Source organism: Alligator mississippiensis, chromosome 1 (assembly GCF_030867095.1).
Source record: "Alligator mississippiensis isolate rAllMis1 chromosome 1, rAllMis1, whole genome shotgun sequence".
NCBI lineage: Eukaryota > Metazoa > Chordata > Crocodylia > Alligatoridae > Alligator > Alligator mississippiensis.
In genome coordinates, this window is record NC_081824.1 from 15,264,599 (window position 1) to 15,280,198 (window position 15,600).

General features: G+C 44.7%; 1 protein-coding gene across 2 annotated transcripts in view; it reads right to left on the reverse strand.

Annotated features, from left to right (window-relative positions):
* EVA1A (eva-1 homolog A, regulator of programmed cell death) overlaps positions 1–15,600 on the reverse strand; it is a 310,552-nt gene that overhangs the window by 58,465 nt on the left and 236,487 nt on the right. The gene's annotated exons all lie outside the window — the stretch shown is intronic.

A 15,600-nucleotide genomic window follows, 5' to 3' on the forward strand; every position in this document is an offset into this window, starting at 1 on the left:
AATGCCAAAGTGCCTTACAAGCTTTGGGGTTGATCTTGAAAGCTTTTAATCAGAAAAGTACCCCTTACACCAGCACGTGGCAGAGTGTGCTTGGTGAATCAGGGTTGGCAGGTTCCTATATAAAAGCAATCACTGCTCCAAGCACTGAAGTGCAGGCACGGCTGGCTGGAATGTGGCCACAGCCCTCGTATCACTTACTAGAGCTGTGATATCCTACACGACTCCTTAGATAAGGACTGCGAGCAGGCCGGTGATGTTGAGAAAGATGATTGCAATTACTTATGCTGGAATTTGGCTAGACTGGCAGAGTTAACACCCATGCTCTTGTGAAATGATGTGCAAATCCACAGAGCACGTACAAGTAGTAAAGGGAAGTGACACTGGCCCCCTAATACCATGCTGGAGCATTACCTCAGTGTTCACTCAAAGGACAATCCCTATCAGCTGAATCATCAGTCCCTCTTGTGTCCATGTATCTCACACAACCTGGAGAGGTCATGATTAATCTAATGTTAAAATTAGGAGCATACAGACAGCATTCAAAAGGGCCATACCTCACTCATCACTTCATTCAACAGCGCAGAAGTCCCCATGAAAGAATCAGGATTAAAGCTAGTGTAAATTACCCTGGTGTAGGTGTCATCTGTTTTATCCTGGGATATCAGTGAGTGTTGTCATAGCCACAAACTAGTGCTGGGAAAGTTGCACCTCTGTCTGCTCCTGTGAAAATTACTTCACTATAGAAAAGAGTCTGAAGAGTCACTCATCATCTGTCCGGGCCATAATATTCATCACTGTAAAACACCCAGCTGCCAAAATGATGGATTCAGGATATGATTTAAATCTGTGTCTAAAGCCATTGCACAGTCCATTTCCCCAGCCAAGTCTATGTGCACAGTCCATGCAACTTCCCACTATTCATTTGAGGTAGAGTCCATATACTCTGGCAAACTCAACACCAACTAGACAGACAAACACAGAGGCTCCCTCTACACATGCAGGTAAAGGTGCAGTGGGATCTAATGTGTGATTCACACAATTGCACATGCCTGGCAGGAGGCACGATTATGGGATCACACATGAGAACTCATTGTACCACAAGAAGCAAGCTCCCATGACTGGGAGTCCCACACACCCTAGTTGAGGGGCTCCCAGATGCAAGGGCACCCGACACACCACCAGGGCTGGAGGATCTCCACTGCACAGATCTCCCCACCCCATGGGTGCATGAAAACCCCTGGGCTACGGGAATTGTGGCTACTGCAATCCCTATGGCTCAGGGGTTTTACGCTGGACATGGTACATCCCATCACCTGATGTGGCTCCTAGCCACAGACGAGACCCTGCTACATGTGCAAATTAAAGCTCAATAACAGCCAGCTATAAAATTAGTTCACATTTTCGAGTTCTAACTCTATAGCGGGTTGGAGCTTTTTATTGTGTGGCTACTTTGTGTGTGTAGCTGGTCTCCAGTTAACTGCACAATACCTGTCATTTGAAGAGGGGGCCCAGGCCCGGGGAAGCTAGAACGCACAGGGGCATCAGCGACTTCCACCGTGCTGCCAATGTGATTTTGTAGCTACAGCAGCAATGAGGTTTTTCTGCCTTCCCCCTCGCCCCCTAAGTCAGTGCCCAGGGCAGCTGCCCCAGTTCCCCTGCTCTAATTCCACTACTGGACAGACAGACATGATACCAGGTAGCATAGTATATTATTCACTGCTCCACAATCTCTAGGAAACAATTGTGTTCTCTCCAATTTGCCAAATTATCTATCTATATCTATATATCTATATCTATATACACATATACACATATACACATAGATAGATAGATAGATAGATAGATAGATAGATAGATAGATAGATAGATAGATAGATAGATAGATAGATAGATAGATTTTTTAAATGCATGTTGACCAACAGAAATATGACAATCAACCAAGAAACATACAAGTTTACCTGTACATCTTGTATCAGGAACTACCTTTAAATATAAAGGCATGGAGGATAGGCCCTATGAGGAGAGAAGGGAACTGAGCCTATTCAGCCTGAGTAAGAGAAGGCAAAGAGGTGGCTTGATAGCTGCCTACAAGCACATCAGACGAGAACACCAGGATCTAGGGGAGCAACTCTACAGGAAGACACCCCAAGAGAGGACAAGGACCAATGGTCATAAGCTAACAGAAGGTAAATTCAGGCTAGATATAAGAAAGAACTTTTTCTCTGTAAGGGTCACCAGAAACTAGAACACTCTCCAGGCAGAGGTGGTGTAATCACCCTCCTTGGAGGTGTTGAAGATGAGGCTGGGCAGGCACCTCATTGAGCTCATCTGAGCCCAATAACGTCCTGCCCACGGTAGGGGACCAGATTTGATGATCTTACAAGTCCTTTCTGGCTCTGTTCTATGATTCTATCATCCTAATATATATAAACTAAATTAAAGCCAGAAAACTCTAGAAGTCCTAAATTCTAGAGTTCTTAGTAGACAAGACTGTCATATGGTAAAAGTAAAGAGCACAAAAGCTTCATTTCCCATTTTTACCCCATTTATTGCATCTTAGGGTCATTTAAATGCAATTTAAAAACACAGAGTTGAGTTAATTGTAAATAAGAACAGATTTCCTAGAAGGAAATTAAATACATATTTAATAGCTAATGGATTAGGAAGGCTCTTTGAGTATACTTGGTAAAGAAAGTTATTTGGACGCATTGATCTGGCAGCATTACTTTATCTGGGAAAATTCGTTCACTTAATCTGTGCTTCTACTTCCCCACTTGTTAAAAGCCTTGGATGAAACAATCTACAATAATGGAGTGGATCCAAAAAAAGACATTACCAAACAAAGCTGGCTTCCTGCATAGCTACAATACTATAATCTTCAACAATAATACTTAGTATTTAATTCAATCTACCTAGATTCTTGACTGCACCCATCACCACATGACTTGCTAAGAGCCCATGCTATTAAGGTGGATAAGTGGGGAACTGAGAGGTAAATCTTGGTCTCCATGTAAAAAATTGCCAGCAAAGCCATGTTGGGAAGGAGAATGGAATAAAAAAAAAAATCACCCCAACATAGCCATGCTGCTGACAAAAGCCCTTGGCTTGCACGGACTCAAACAGCTAAAAGGTCCTTCTGCTGGTATAGTTCATTCTGTTTGGGCAACAGATTTAAGCTGTATTGGCAATAAGACTCCAGCTGATATGAGCTATTTCTCCACTGGGGAGGTTTGCTCTGTTGGCCTAGCCAGGAAACTGCACATGGAGAAAAGCCATTTCTCAAGGCAAAAAGAATAGCTGAGTTTACCAAGGAGGTATACTGAGTTTGCGGCAGGGCTGTGAATAGGCATGAAGGTCCAGGTGCATAAAGATACTTATGCTCCTAGCTCATTTATTTCCATGGAAATTAAGCACTAAATATCTTTATAGATCAGGGCTGAAGTCTCTTGACTCAGAGTCCCCTACTCTGTCCATACAGGATGTTGTAAGCAGTAAGTCCTCATTACCATTTATAATCCTTCTGAACGTAAAAATGGGGAAGTATTCTGGGTTCCTTTAAAGAAAATGACTTTACAAACCAATGTGTACAAAGAGACCAGCTACAAGTTTTTGTATCAAAAGGACAGGGCACCTCAAAGAAAGGTCTTCAGTGGATACAGCTGCAAGTGTAGCAAGGCTCCAGCAAAGTAAGTACTTCTCCCACAGGTTCCCTCAAGTAAGATGACTAGCAAATATTGAACCGCTTCTGATAAACACTGGTTTTGCACCATCAGCCCCTACCCCATCAGTTCCCAGTTAGCTGACCAATATTACATAGGTGGTTGGGATTTCGCACAGGAATAATCACCAATCGTTCCGTTTTAGCAGACGGGGTTTGTAGCTTAAACACACACAACCCACAGAGTGCTGAAAATAGCCACAGACATAGTGGATTAATAACTGAAGAGGCTGGCATGTCTGTCAAGCAGATGACAAGATCTCCCTCCCTACTAAAGCACTCCCCAAAGCCCCTTTAATTATGCAAAGTCATTAGATCACATTGCAAAATTTAAAAATATATAAACACGACTCTCCAATACATTCAGACTGACAGCTCTGAAGCCTGAAACCTATTCAGTCAGGAATGCCACCAGCAATTGGTAGTATCGACCTGGCCCCCAAGGTGTTTTAGCCCCAGCTGAAGAGGCGGCTTCTAGAAATATGGGACTGTTCAGGCCCTTGTTCAGACTCTCTTCTGAAACAATTGGTAAAATCCAAGTTAGCATCCTTTCCATGTTAGGGACTTCTTTGGCTGCCATATCCATCTGAGTACCTCCCAATCTGCAATATATTTAGTCTTCCACAAATTCTGGGGAACTGAAGACAGGTCTCCAGAGTCCCAGCCTACAGCATTAAGCACCAGGCAGTCTTTCCACTCCAATGGATACCCGTCTGTTGGGTCCAGAACTAATACTATCAAACCAAAAGCCAACACCAGTCAATCCAGGTGTAAATGGGTATCTGGTAGCTTGGACTGGGAAGTCAAAAATGATGTGATGCTACCCACATGGCTCTGTTGCACTGGGAGTCACGGGAGTCAAAAACTGATGTGATGCTAACTGCATGGCTCCGTTGCACTGGCTACAGAAATTAGCCAGCCTTCATCATGGTGGCCTAACAGGCCATAAAGGTTCAAGAACACCTTTGACCTTTCTTTGGCTGTGGAAATGCCAGCTGCTCGCAACAATTACTTCTCTGTGCTATGAGATGTCACAGTGTCCCTCCTGTATTTATTTCAGAAAACAGCTAATGGTCCCTACTTGCTAAAGTTGGCGGAAAAAAACAACCACTGTACGTAGCTGATTTTAGATTCATACATAGTAAGGACTCCAAAAATGGGTATTTATATATATATATATATATATATATATATATATATAGTACACTTGATTTAATGGCACTGACATTGCAACATTTTATTTTCTCTTGATCCATCTGCAGGAAACCTTCAAATAGTAAAAGTTATTAATTCCAGAAGCAGTAAATTGTCTCCAAGGAAGAGGGAAAAGGGGCTGCCCCTTTAATCTCCTAATAATGAAGCAAAGGAAATTACATCATACCCAGCATGGAGACTAATGTGGCTTGCCAGAGAGACAGAAGGAACAGTATGTCAGCATTAATGGCATCAGTTTCAGAGAACCATATAGACACAGAATTAGACGCAAAGATGGGGGTGAAAGCCAGTGCCCAGACCCTCCTGGCTGTCTTTGAGTCTTGGTTCTGAACTTTGTCTGACCACTTCTTCTCAAAACCCCCAAAGGTTGGGGAGGAGGTGAACTTTGCTGTGCAGGCACACCTCTAATCACTTCTTGAACCACAGTGAGACAGAAGGATCATACCCTTTTTTCCCAAATCTATTAACCCATCCCAAACTGAAATTGAACTGAAAACAGCCGTGGTCTTCATTTTCAAAATCACGTAAAACTAAATGAGAAACAGCTTCTAGACTGAACTTTTTTTTCTGAGCTGCAATTTTTTTCTGATATATTATCTCTTCGGTAGCAACTGTGTTTTGTTTCTGGCTCCTTTTCTAACAGCTTTCTGGGTCAGATCATGGTATTTTTTTAATGTAACAAATTTGCTCCTTAACCAAGCTCAGGAGGCAGATGTTACCGTAGAGAAAGTTCCTCTGCAACCAGCTCCATTGAAACTCCTTGTATTTGAATTGCTGTACACTTGAAAACCTGTCCCAAGGAACCACTCAAGGGACGAATATCAGTTACTCAGAGGAGAACTGTATTCAGCAAGCCTGGTTCTCCATTGCCGTGACCTTCACGTAGCCCTCCAGAACCAAGTGAAATGGGTGTAAATGTCACCAAATCAGGGTTGCAGCATTCTGGCCTTAAAGGGGGAGTTTTTTAAGGAAAAATTTTCATGTCCCAAGTCAAATCAGCCAAATCAATTGGAAATCCGTGAGCCATTCAAGAACCATATATGGCTCTACTACCGGTAAGCATCCTCCACCCCCATCTGAGGCTTCAGATACTTCCAAATCATTTGGCGGGCATCCTACGTGCAAGCTTGGGGTTCGAATGCCCCCAAGTTTTGCTTGGCCTCAGCTGTATGGAGTCTCCCATTTCCATAAAGTCAGCATATAGCCAAGATCTTCACACTGGGAGTGAAAGTGGGAGGCTAATTATATACTACCTCGATCAGGGTACTACTCCCCACCAAGAAGTGGTCTGCTCCTGCAACTAGGAAAACTGCTGTGGTGGTCACAGTATTTCCCCTGCTGCCCTCACAGGATACATAGCAAGAAAGAATGAGTATGCGTAAGGCCAGTATGCGTAGAAATGCTTGGGAGTGACTCCTTGGGATAGGAAACTTCTCAGGGAAGGGGATCTCTCAGGTAGGTTCCCCTGTAGTCCCTTATTTATAATGCCATCTACACAATAGGAGCAAATTTAACTAAAGAAGTCAACCCGAAAGCTTGTTTAATAACTATTCTCCAACCATTTCAGTTGGTCTAATAAAAGATATCAAATTTACCCAAGGAACCTTGTCTGCCAGGAGACCTTTGAGACACTTGGCTCGGTGGGATCCAAGTAGGTCACAGCTGAACCCTGCCCTTCGGTTAAAGAGACCCTGGGGCACACTGAACCCTACACGCAATCTTAAGTGACATAATCGACCTTCAGCAAGCCAAGAGTTTCAGTAAAAGTCTTGTTTATATTCTCTGTCACTTCATTTACAGTGGCGTCCAGAGGTCCCACCAGTGACCAGAACCCCATTGTGCTGAACAAATGCATAATAAGCCAGTCCCTGCCTCAAAACGTTTGCAGTGAACAAAAGCTAAACCAAGGCTGGAATGAGACGCAGAGGGGACGTGACTTGCAAGGGTGATACAGGGTGCCATGCAATGTTAGCACTGGTTGGTGTCCAAACATGACTCACAAGATGAACCCAGAAATTTCAAATAGGAATTCATAGTTTTAAAACTATTCTGACCTGGTCCGGTCTTCCTGAGCTTTTTGCAACAGAAGGGTCGCTGTATTATTTTTCTGCAGTCAAAAGCCAAATGAAAACAAAGGGCTACATTTCAAGGGAGCCTCAAGTCTAAAAAGGTTGAGAACCTTTGGCCTACAGACAAAAATCTAAATGCAACAGCAAGGATGTTCCTAGCTAAAATTATCTCCCAGGTGAATGCCCAGCTAATATCTCGATAGATAGAGTAGGAGAGACTGGAAGATGCTGTTTTTAATGGCTTGTAGACACTGCCAACACAGCAATACCTTGCTCCCTAGAAGCCCTGTGATAGTTTCACAATAAAAATGAGACCAAACAGAAGTGAGTTATCCTAGGCTTTTACCTATGACCTCCTCCTTTTTAACTGGAGGGACTCTCTCCCTACCTGTCCAACAATGGCACTGTCCTGAAAGAGCCTTGAAAATAAGAAAAAGCAGTCCCTCTTTGGACTGGAAGGAGAGAGAAGCCACCTGAGGCAGTGTCACATGCCAAAATACTTGAAGGGCCTTGTTCAGAAATAGTTATGGTTCAATAAAATGCTGCATACTGGCATCTTCTCTTTAACTGTATCCCTTCCACTGATGGAGCAGAAAAATCCACTGCAGTGAGACAGAAAATCGGCTGGGTTCAAGTCATCACAGTCTTCCAGTGCTGGCTCCAGCCTCCCCTCCCCTCCCCAGGGTAACTTGCCATGCACCAGAGGGCTCATGCCCAGGTGTTCCCTGGGGACAAGCAGAGGTGGCACAAGGTGTCCCTTGTGCTAATTTTCTGTGGGGAACCAAATGTCCATGCTCCTGTGGATGTGGCCAGTGGTGGCAGATGACAGAACAGGGAGCAATGGTTTCAGATTGCAGCAAAGGGAAGTTCAGGTTGCATAATAGGAAAAACTCTCTCACTAGGAGGGTGGTGAAGCACTAGAACGGGTTACCTAGAGAGGTGGTGGAAGCTCCATCCTTGGAGGTTTTTAAGGCCCAACTCAACAAAGCCCTGGCTGGGATGATCTAGTTGGGGCTGGTCTTGCTTTGAGCAGGGGGTTGGACTAGACATCTACCCTAGAGGGATCTGCCCTGGTAAACCTAGGAAAGACAAATCAACCTAATCTCATCCCCAGCCCCTCGCCCCAAAGCATGCTAGTGTGCGGGCAATGCCCCTTGCCTCCCTGCTGCAAGACTTTGTGCAGCTCCCTCTCACAGAAGTTTGTTTACAGTCTTTCGCTCCCTTTGCTGACATTGGCAGCTTGCTCCCAGCTTTGCTAAACTATTTTTTCTTGGATGTACTTAATCTGTTTTATTTTTATCCCAGTCTACGAGGGGAGGAAAAAACCCAACCACAGCTCAAGAACACTGCTCTTAGCAGAGAAATCAGCAGTGAGGATCCAATGAACTCCAGGCTAGGTTACTGCAGTGTACTCTGCCTGGTACTGCCTGGGTGTATTCACCCGGAGACAGTCACTAGCGTAGGAGACGGTCACTAGCGTAGGATCCATTTGTAAAGCTGCTCAGAAGCCCTTGTCTCTGCAAATTACAGACTCCTGGGCTGATTAGCTACTTGCATTTCAGGTAGTTCAAGGCATTTCTTTTCTCTCTCAAGTTTTAAGGGAACTATCTTAGCAAGGGGTCTGGGGGGGATTTGCATCAATGGGTATTTTAAATTGCGTTGGATATTTTTCTACAAGAGATGCTCTAGTTTAAACAGGAAGTGACTCGTGAAAGTCCCATAGACCATAGTTTCTCAACCTGCGGTACACGTACCCCTGGGGGTACGTGGATACCCCAACACTCTCTCTCGTGCACGCTCTTTTCGTCTCTCTCTCACCCTCTTTCCTTCTCAAAACTATGGCAATTTGGTGCACCACACATTAAAATTCCCCAGTAATAATTTGGCGAACCGTGCTTTGTGCAGCACTGGATTCAGCCCTCCTAGCTTTGGGCAACATCACTTGTAGCTTAGGTACCTACTTGAGTTGCACACCCCTGGTGTAAAAGGTAGCAACCCTACCCACACCAGATCAGACCTCCGTCATATCACGGCCTTATATACACAGCCCTTCTTCCAACATATAGCACACATTAGTCTGTAAATATAAAAAATCCCCTGGAAAATTGAGTGTTGGGGTACTTATTAAAATGTTCAGAAGTTAGGGGGTACTTGCTACTTAAAAGGTTGAGAAACACTGCTGTAGACTATGTCACTGTTTCTCAACCTGTGGGTTGCAAGAATAAATGAAAGGGTCATGGACAAAGTTTAAAAATACATCAACAAACTTTAAAAATGGATTCTCCTTTAAAGGAGAACAATGTGGGAAACCGTGGCTTTTCCCTTGCTGGCTAGCTTGCAGGGGCTACTTGGGGCCCCCAGGCCCCACACACCCACCCTCTGCCCCACACAGTGGGTGGGCTAGGGCCTGGGGGGAAGGGGAGGCAGTGGGTCAGGAGTGAGGGGCACGGGGGCAGGACTGGCTATCGATGTTTACAAGTGGGTCCGCATACAAAAAAGGTTGAGAACCGCCGGTCTGTTATCCAAGAGGCCAGAGCAGATGAACTCAGTGGTCCCTTCTTACCTTACAAGTGTATGAAACCAGCCCCGATGGTCTCCTTGGCAAAGTAATAATCAGAGCGAGGTGACTGTAATGCCTGATGACCCAATAAGGATAGAGATACTTTGGCAGATGGTTATAGATGTTTTGAGGAGCGCGAGACTTCTCCAGGAAGGCAAATGCAAAGTTGATGCCCCTGTTTTCTAAGAGCAAGAGAAGTACAGAAACCAAACCACCGTGCTCAGGAAAGGTCAGACTGTCCTTGTAGAGGGCAAAAAAAAAAGGGGAAGCGAGTGTAAAGGGCCTCCCCTATGCCAGTCTTCTTACCACCACCGGGGAACATGCAACAGTCCCAATCCCTGCAATTTTCTGAGAGAAGGAACTGCTCCATCTTGGTGCCAATACCAGACAGCCCAAAAGAGTCTTGAAGATGGGAAGACAATGAGACCTTTGCCCTGCTTTCCCTCCACAACACTGAGCAGCGCTGGCTGTCCAGAGCACTGCTCTAAGGGATGTTGGAGTGGATGCATTCCTTCTGCATGCCAGCGAGCTCTGGGAAAGATCAGGCCCTCCCAAGACACTCTGGTTTCTTTGAGCATCCCAGGTCCTGGGAGACATCTCCACATTGCCCCTTTAACAGAGCTGCGCCTAATGGTCCCATCTGGTGCTTAGCCAAGAATCTGTCTAACAGAACAGAAGCATCTATCACTTTATGGGATATGGATGAGCTGCGGATTTAGTTTTTCAAGGAAAAAAAATTAAAAAGCACCGTTTTCTCACATTGTAACATCATTTTCTGCCCCTCAGCCTGACTGGAAAGATGCTGCAGTTATGCCCAACTTACCTTAGCCTTTTCCTTCTCACCACTTAATGGGTAGGGAAGGAGATTGCCCATGTGGAATGGATCAATGGTGGGAGGGAGAAGTGAGCTTAGATTAAACAGGGAAACATAAAAGATCTGCAACATTCATTTTCCTAAGGATTTAACTTAATCAAATTATCAGCGGTCTGCACTGCATTTCAAACCACTAGTTACCCATGCCCAGAAGCCATTTAAAATAAATGTTAATGTCTGTAGTCTGTTTGATGAAAGCCTTGAAATGTAGATGCTGGGAAGCTTGTGAGCGCTAACAACTGATGGGAAAATGTAACCACAAACATTTCCATTTTGTAACTGCCATCTCCTTCCCCCGGCAGCACATGAGTGCAGGCAACGGATATTCTTCTCCTCCTATTTTCTGCCCCAAATATGTCATTTTAATTGTTTTGGGATAACTTTACTCCTTTTCACACACATTTTTGTCATGAAAAAGTAACATAAACTTAATTTTTTTGTAAATTACTACAACTTTGGAACCTGTGTTGCTAAAACCTTTCCTACTATATGGCGCCAAGCTGAAACAATAAGCTGATGTTAGGAGCCAATAGACCAGAGAATCCATGGAAAACCAGGAATCCCTGTATATCAGCAAAGCAATTTTGACGTAACACAGGAAAAGGGACAGAAGTCATGGATTGGCTTCTCCCCACCTACGTGCTCCCTCCCAATGAGCCACAAGTAGATTGACTAAAGTAGCATAGATTTCCCCGAATTACCCTTTGAACATCATGGGAGAGGTCACAGGGGCAGATGGGCAAGGCCTGGCAAGAGTTGGAAGGTGTAGGGAAGAGCCAGAGGAGCTGAGAGACCTGAAGAGCCACAAGAGAAAGCTTCAGTAGCAAGAGAGGTTGCTTGCAAAGCAAGGCAGCAGGGAAGGCCACCAATGACAAGACAAGATGCCACCAGCAGCAGTGGCAGCAGCCAGCAGTGATTGCTGACTGCCTGCAGACACTGCCAGTAGTGGGGGGTGGGGGGTGGCGAGGGGCAAGCAAGGAGAGAGGTGGCAAGAAGCACTTCTGGGTCCACTGGAGAGCATGCCGGGCCCCCCACCCCGGCTCGGCGACTGGTGCCACCTGGGTCTGGGGCGGCACCCAGGGTCCTCCTGCAGCTGATCACCAAGCCAGGAGGGTGCAGGGAAGCCCCCAGTGTGCTCCCTGGCAGACCTGGAAGTGGACCAGAAGTACTTCCAGTCCACTTCCAGATTCACCACCGAGCATGTGGGGAGCTCTCCCACTCTCCTGTCGGATGCTCCATCCGCTCCAGCATCGCAGCCGCACTGGTACCTCGAGGTATGTAGAAAAACATTTAAATCTGTGTCAATGTCTGAATTGCTGACTCTCTGAATCAGCGTCGAATCTTCAGATTTGGATTTGGCTGAATCAAATCAGGGACTGTGATCCAAATCAATTAATTGAATCACTGTCCCTGATTCAGGCTGAATCTGAATTCAAATCGAATAGGGCCCGTTTCACACACCCCTAGTGAAAACCATACAAATCTGGAAGCAAAGAAGTAAATGCCACAGGTGTGCAACATCAGCTCTGCAACTTGTATGTGTTCAGAAACACAAAAACAGACAGTTATGAAATTGGGGGGTTGTTATGAATCCCCGCTTTGGAGTCCACATCTTCCAGGTTCAACAAAACCTCTGGTTACACATGGTTGTTCATGTGCTTTCACAATCTGCATGCTGTGAGAGCATGGGCATCATGTCCCTTATTACAACTCTTACACAAGACAGATGCAAGTGAAATTCTTCCAGTTTCCCTTGTTAATAATACTTAGCCATCAAATAGCTCTTTTCTGAAAGCATTAAGTAATGATCCTTGTGATATGTGGCTACGTAGCACCATTTCCTCTTTGCAGATGGATAAACAGAATTACCTAAGGCCACAGAGGGCAAAGTACAGTCACAGTCATGATTAATTAGAGCTCTGGGTCTCTTATCTCCTAGAAATGTGCTTAGACCCCACCTTTCTGTTAGGAGCCAGATTCATAGTTAACCCAAGACATACATGCACAAACTAGGGCCATATGGGCCACTGCAGTAGGGGTAGAAATTAAGATATCTCTTGTGGCTACTTTAATTTGTGCTGGTACCAATAGTCCTGGTCTGCTACTAAGAAACAAACCAGGCCCATTGGCAAATATGCCCCATTACATCAATTCAGTCTGTACTTAGCCAAAGTAATCAGTTTAAATTGTAACAAAGAAGATTTAGGTCACTTATTAGGAAGACCTTTTCCATGATGAGTTTTTGAGTCTACAATGGACAGATACTTGTGTGGGAAGTTTTAGACAAGGATGATCATGTGCTTAGCATGGCGTTGGTCTAAATGACCTCTTGATGTTCCTTCCTTTTATATTGTCTATAAAAGTGTGACTATTTTGTCTTCATTCTCTTGCTTCTAAGATACGCTGGGATAGAGCAGAGATTCTCTAATCTTTCTGCTAAACTCAGGCTATTCTATTACACGCACACTCCATATCTGAGTTCACTGAGCCAAACTGCTTTGCTTCTCTATGATGGGAGAGGATCAGTGTTCAAGAGGGCTTGAGGGGACTAGGTCCTCAGAGGACCCACTCTGTCCTCTAGGTGAGGACATAACTGCAGAGATGAACCGATGGACTGGTCAATGCCTGACATTCACCTGCAGGCATAGTTCAGCATCAATGTACCTATACCTAAGGCTGTCTCTGCTATGCCACTGTATCTAGCAGGCTTCTGCAGTTCTTATAACTGTACAAGAGGACTACAAATGGTAGCCACCTACATCATGAAACTGGAATAGGCATTCACATCATACCAGGGTATTTATTCAGTAGGCCTGAGTCTCATTTAACCCAAATTCCCTTTCCCACACTCCCACAGGGGGATAATTTACATTTATGATCACTTCAAACGACCTTTATGTTGACAGAAGGAAAATGAGTGAAAAGTTTCAGTGAAAATGAGAATCAGGCCTTAGCATTTCCTCTTAGTGTTTTTATAGCACTACAAAGCTAGATAGATATAAGTCAAACTGCTTAACCAATACATTACTGTAGGTCAAGGGATTTTGACTGAACCAAGTTAGCCCTGGCTGCAACACCAATAGGACCAGCCTCTATGTTGGAGCAAAAGGATTCCAGACTTCTTGCATATCCACTTACTTCATTTAATGCTTTCCATGGTACTTCACAAGCTGTTCTCTGGTATCCTTCTCCTCTGCTGTGTGACATTTGGCAGTCAACAATACAGATATAACCGCACAGTGCACAAAAAGAGGAACTGGATGGATCTGGCTTTTTCCTGCAAATTTTTTCCTGACTCAAAAGGACAACTGTGGAAAATTACAGAAAAGTCAATGTGCGGACTGGGTTACTGTGCATTTTGATGCTGTTAGAAAATGAATGCAGACTGGCATGTGAGGAGGAGAAATCTTACTTTGATGGTCACTTGCTTCCAATCTTAACAGTCCTTATTTCTCCCAATGACAATGATGCATAGTGTTTACTCAGTGCTTTCCAAATGTTTATTGATCCAGACAAGAACCCTGGGAAATACTGAGAGATGTATTTTTATCATTTCCAATCAGAAGATGGTTATGAACTTTACCATAGATATTAGTGAGAGTACCTCTCTGGTAAAAGGCTTTGCTAGTGATGCTAACTGAATACTGCATGCAATTTTGCAGCAGGTTCTCAGGGATGGTCAACATGAGTGGGACGTTTTATCCACTGCTGGTTCCTCAAAAATGCCACTCTTGTGTTGGGCAAGGAGGACACAAGCCTTTCTATAGATCTAAATTAAAAAATAAAGCAGATGGCAAAATTCCACATTGAAAATTGTAGGCATAGAATCATGGAAGCATAGAAAGTTAGGGTTGGAAGGGACCTCAGGAGGTCCAACCCCCTGCTTAAAGCAGGACCAGCCCCAACAAGATCACGCCAGCCAAAGCTTTGTCTAGCCTGGTTTTGAAAACCCCCAAGGATGGAGCTTCCACCACCTCTCTGGGTGACCTGTTCCAGTGTTTTACTACCCTCCTGGTGAGAATATGCTTCCTAATATCTAACCTGAACTTTCCTTGCTGCAGCTTGAGACCATTGCTCCTTGTTCTGTTATCTGCTACCACTAAGAATAACCTAGCTCCATCCTCTCCAAGCCCCCTTCGGGTAGTTGAAGACTGCTATTAAGTCTCCTCTCAGTCTCATCTTCTCTACACCAAAACAAGCCCAGTTCCCTCAATTTTTCCTTATCTGTCCCCTAACCCCCGCACCATTTTTGTCACCCTCCATTGGACTCTCTCCAATTTGTCTACATCCTTTTTGTAGTGGGGGCCCCAAAACGGAACACAGTACTCCAGATGTAGCCTCACCAGTGCTGAATAGAGAGGAATAATTACTTCCCTTGACCTACTAGCAACACACCTGCCAATGCAGCCCAGTGTATCATTAGCCTTCTTGGCAACAAGGGCACACTGCTGGCTCATGTTCAGCTTATTGTCCACTGTCACCCCCAGGTCCTTTCTGCAGAGCTGCTGCCCACCCAGTCTGTCCCCAGCCTGTACCAGTGCATGGGATAGTCAATCTTGTTTTATGGCCAAAGCTCCAAATCATGTCAATGGGAGTTCTGCATACAGAATATGTGGGGGATCAAGATAAGGAACCAGGATATGAGATCAAATATTTCTTTGGTTACAAATCTGTTTTAACTCAAGAGGAAACAAGGAGAACTTCCTTAGCCTCAGTGGATCCATTCCTCTGCTCTAGACAGGGATGGCCCAAACCTTTGATTTTGTAAAGACATTTCTAAAGAGCTCCTCTCTTGCCTCTCATTCAAACACTAGAAGGAAAAGCTTGTAATTAAGCTGGGATCGGTCCGTTTCTCTGTGCTTTCAGTAAAATAGACAATGGCATTTCCAGTCAGCCCCTCTTGGCCTGCCTGGTGTATCTACATTGTCAGGCCTCTCCTCTGCCATGTGTGCACGCAGCTCCTCACAGAATGGGGCCACTGAGCACTACTGTAATATTAATCTTGTTTCTGGTCCCACTAGAGTTCTTTATAACTCCAGTTTAAAGGACTCAACTCAAAAACTGCCTACTCTGTTGACCAAAGTTGCACCCCTTCTAGCTATAAAGGAGAGGGAAACAAACTATATATGAAATTTAATCTATCTGAGTCTGCCAAGTATCCCAA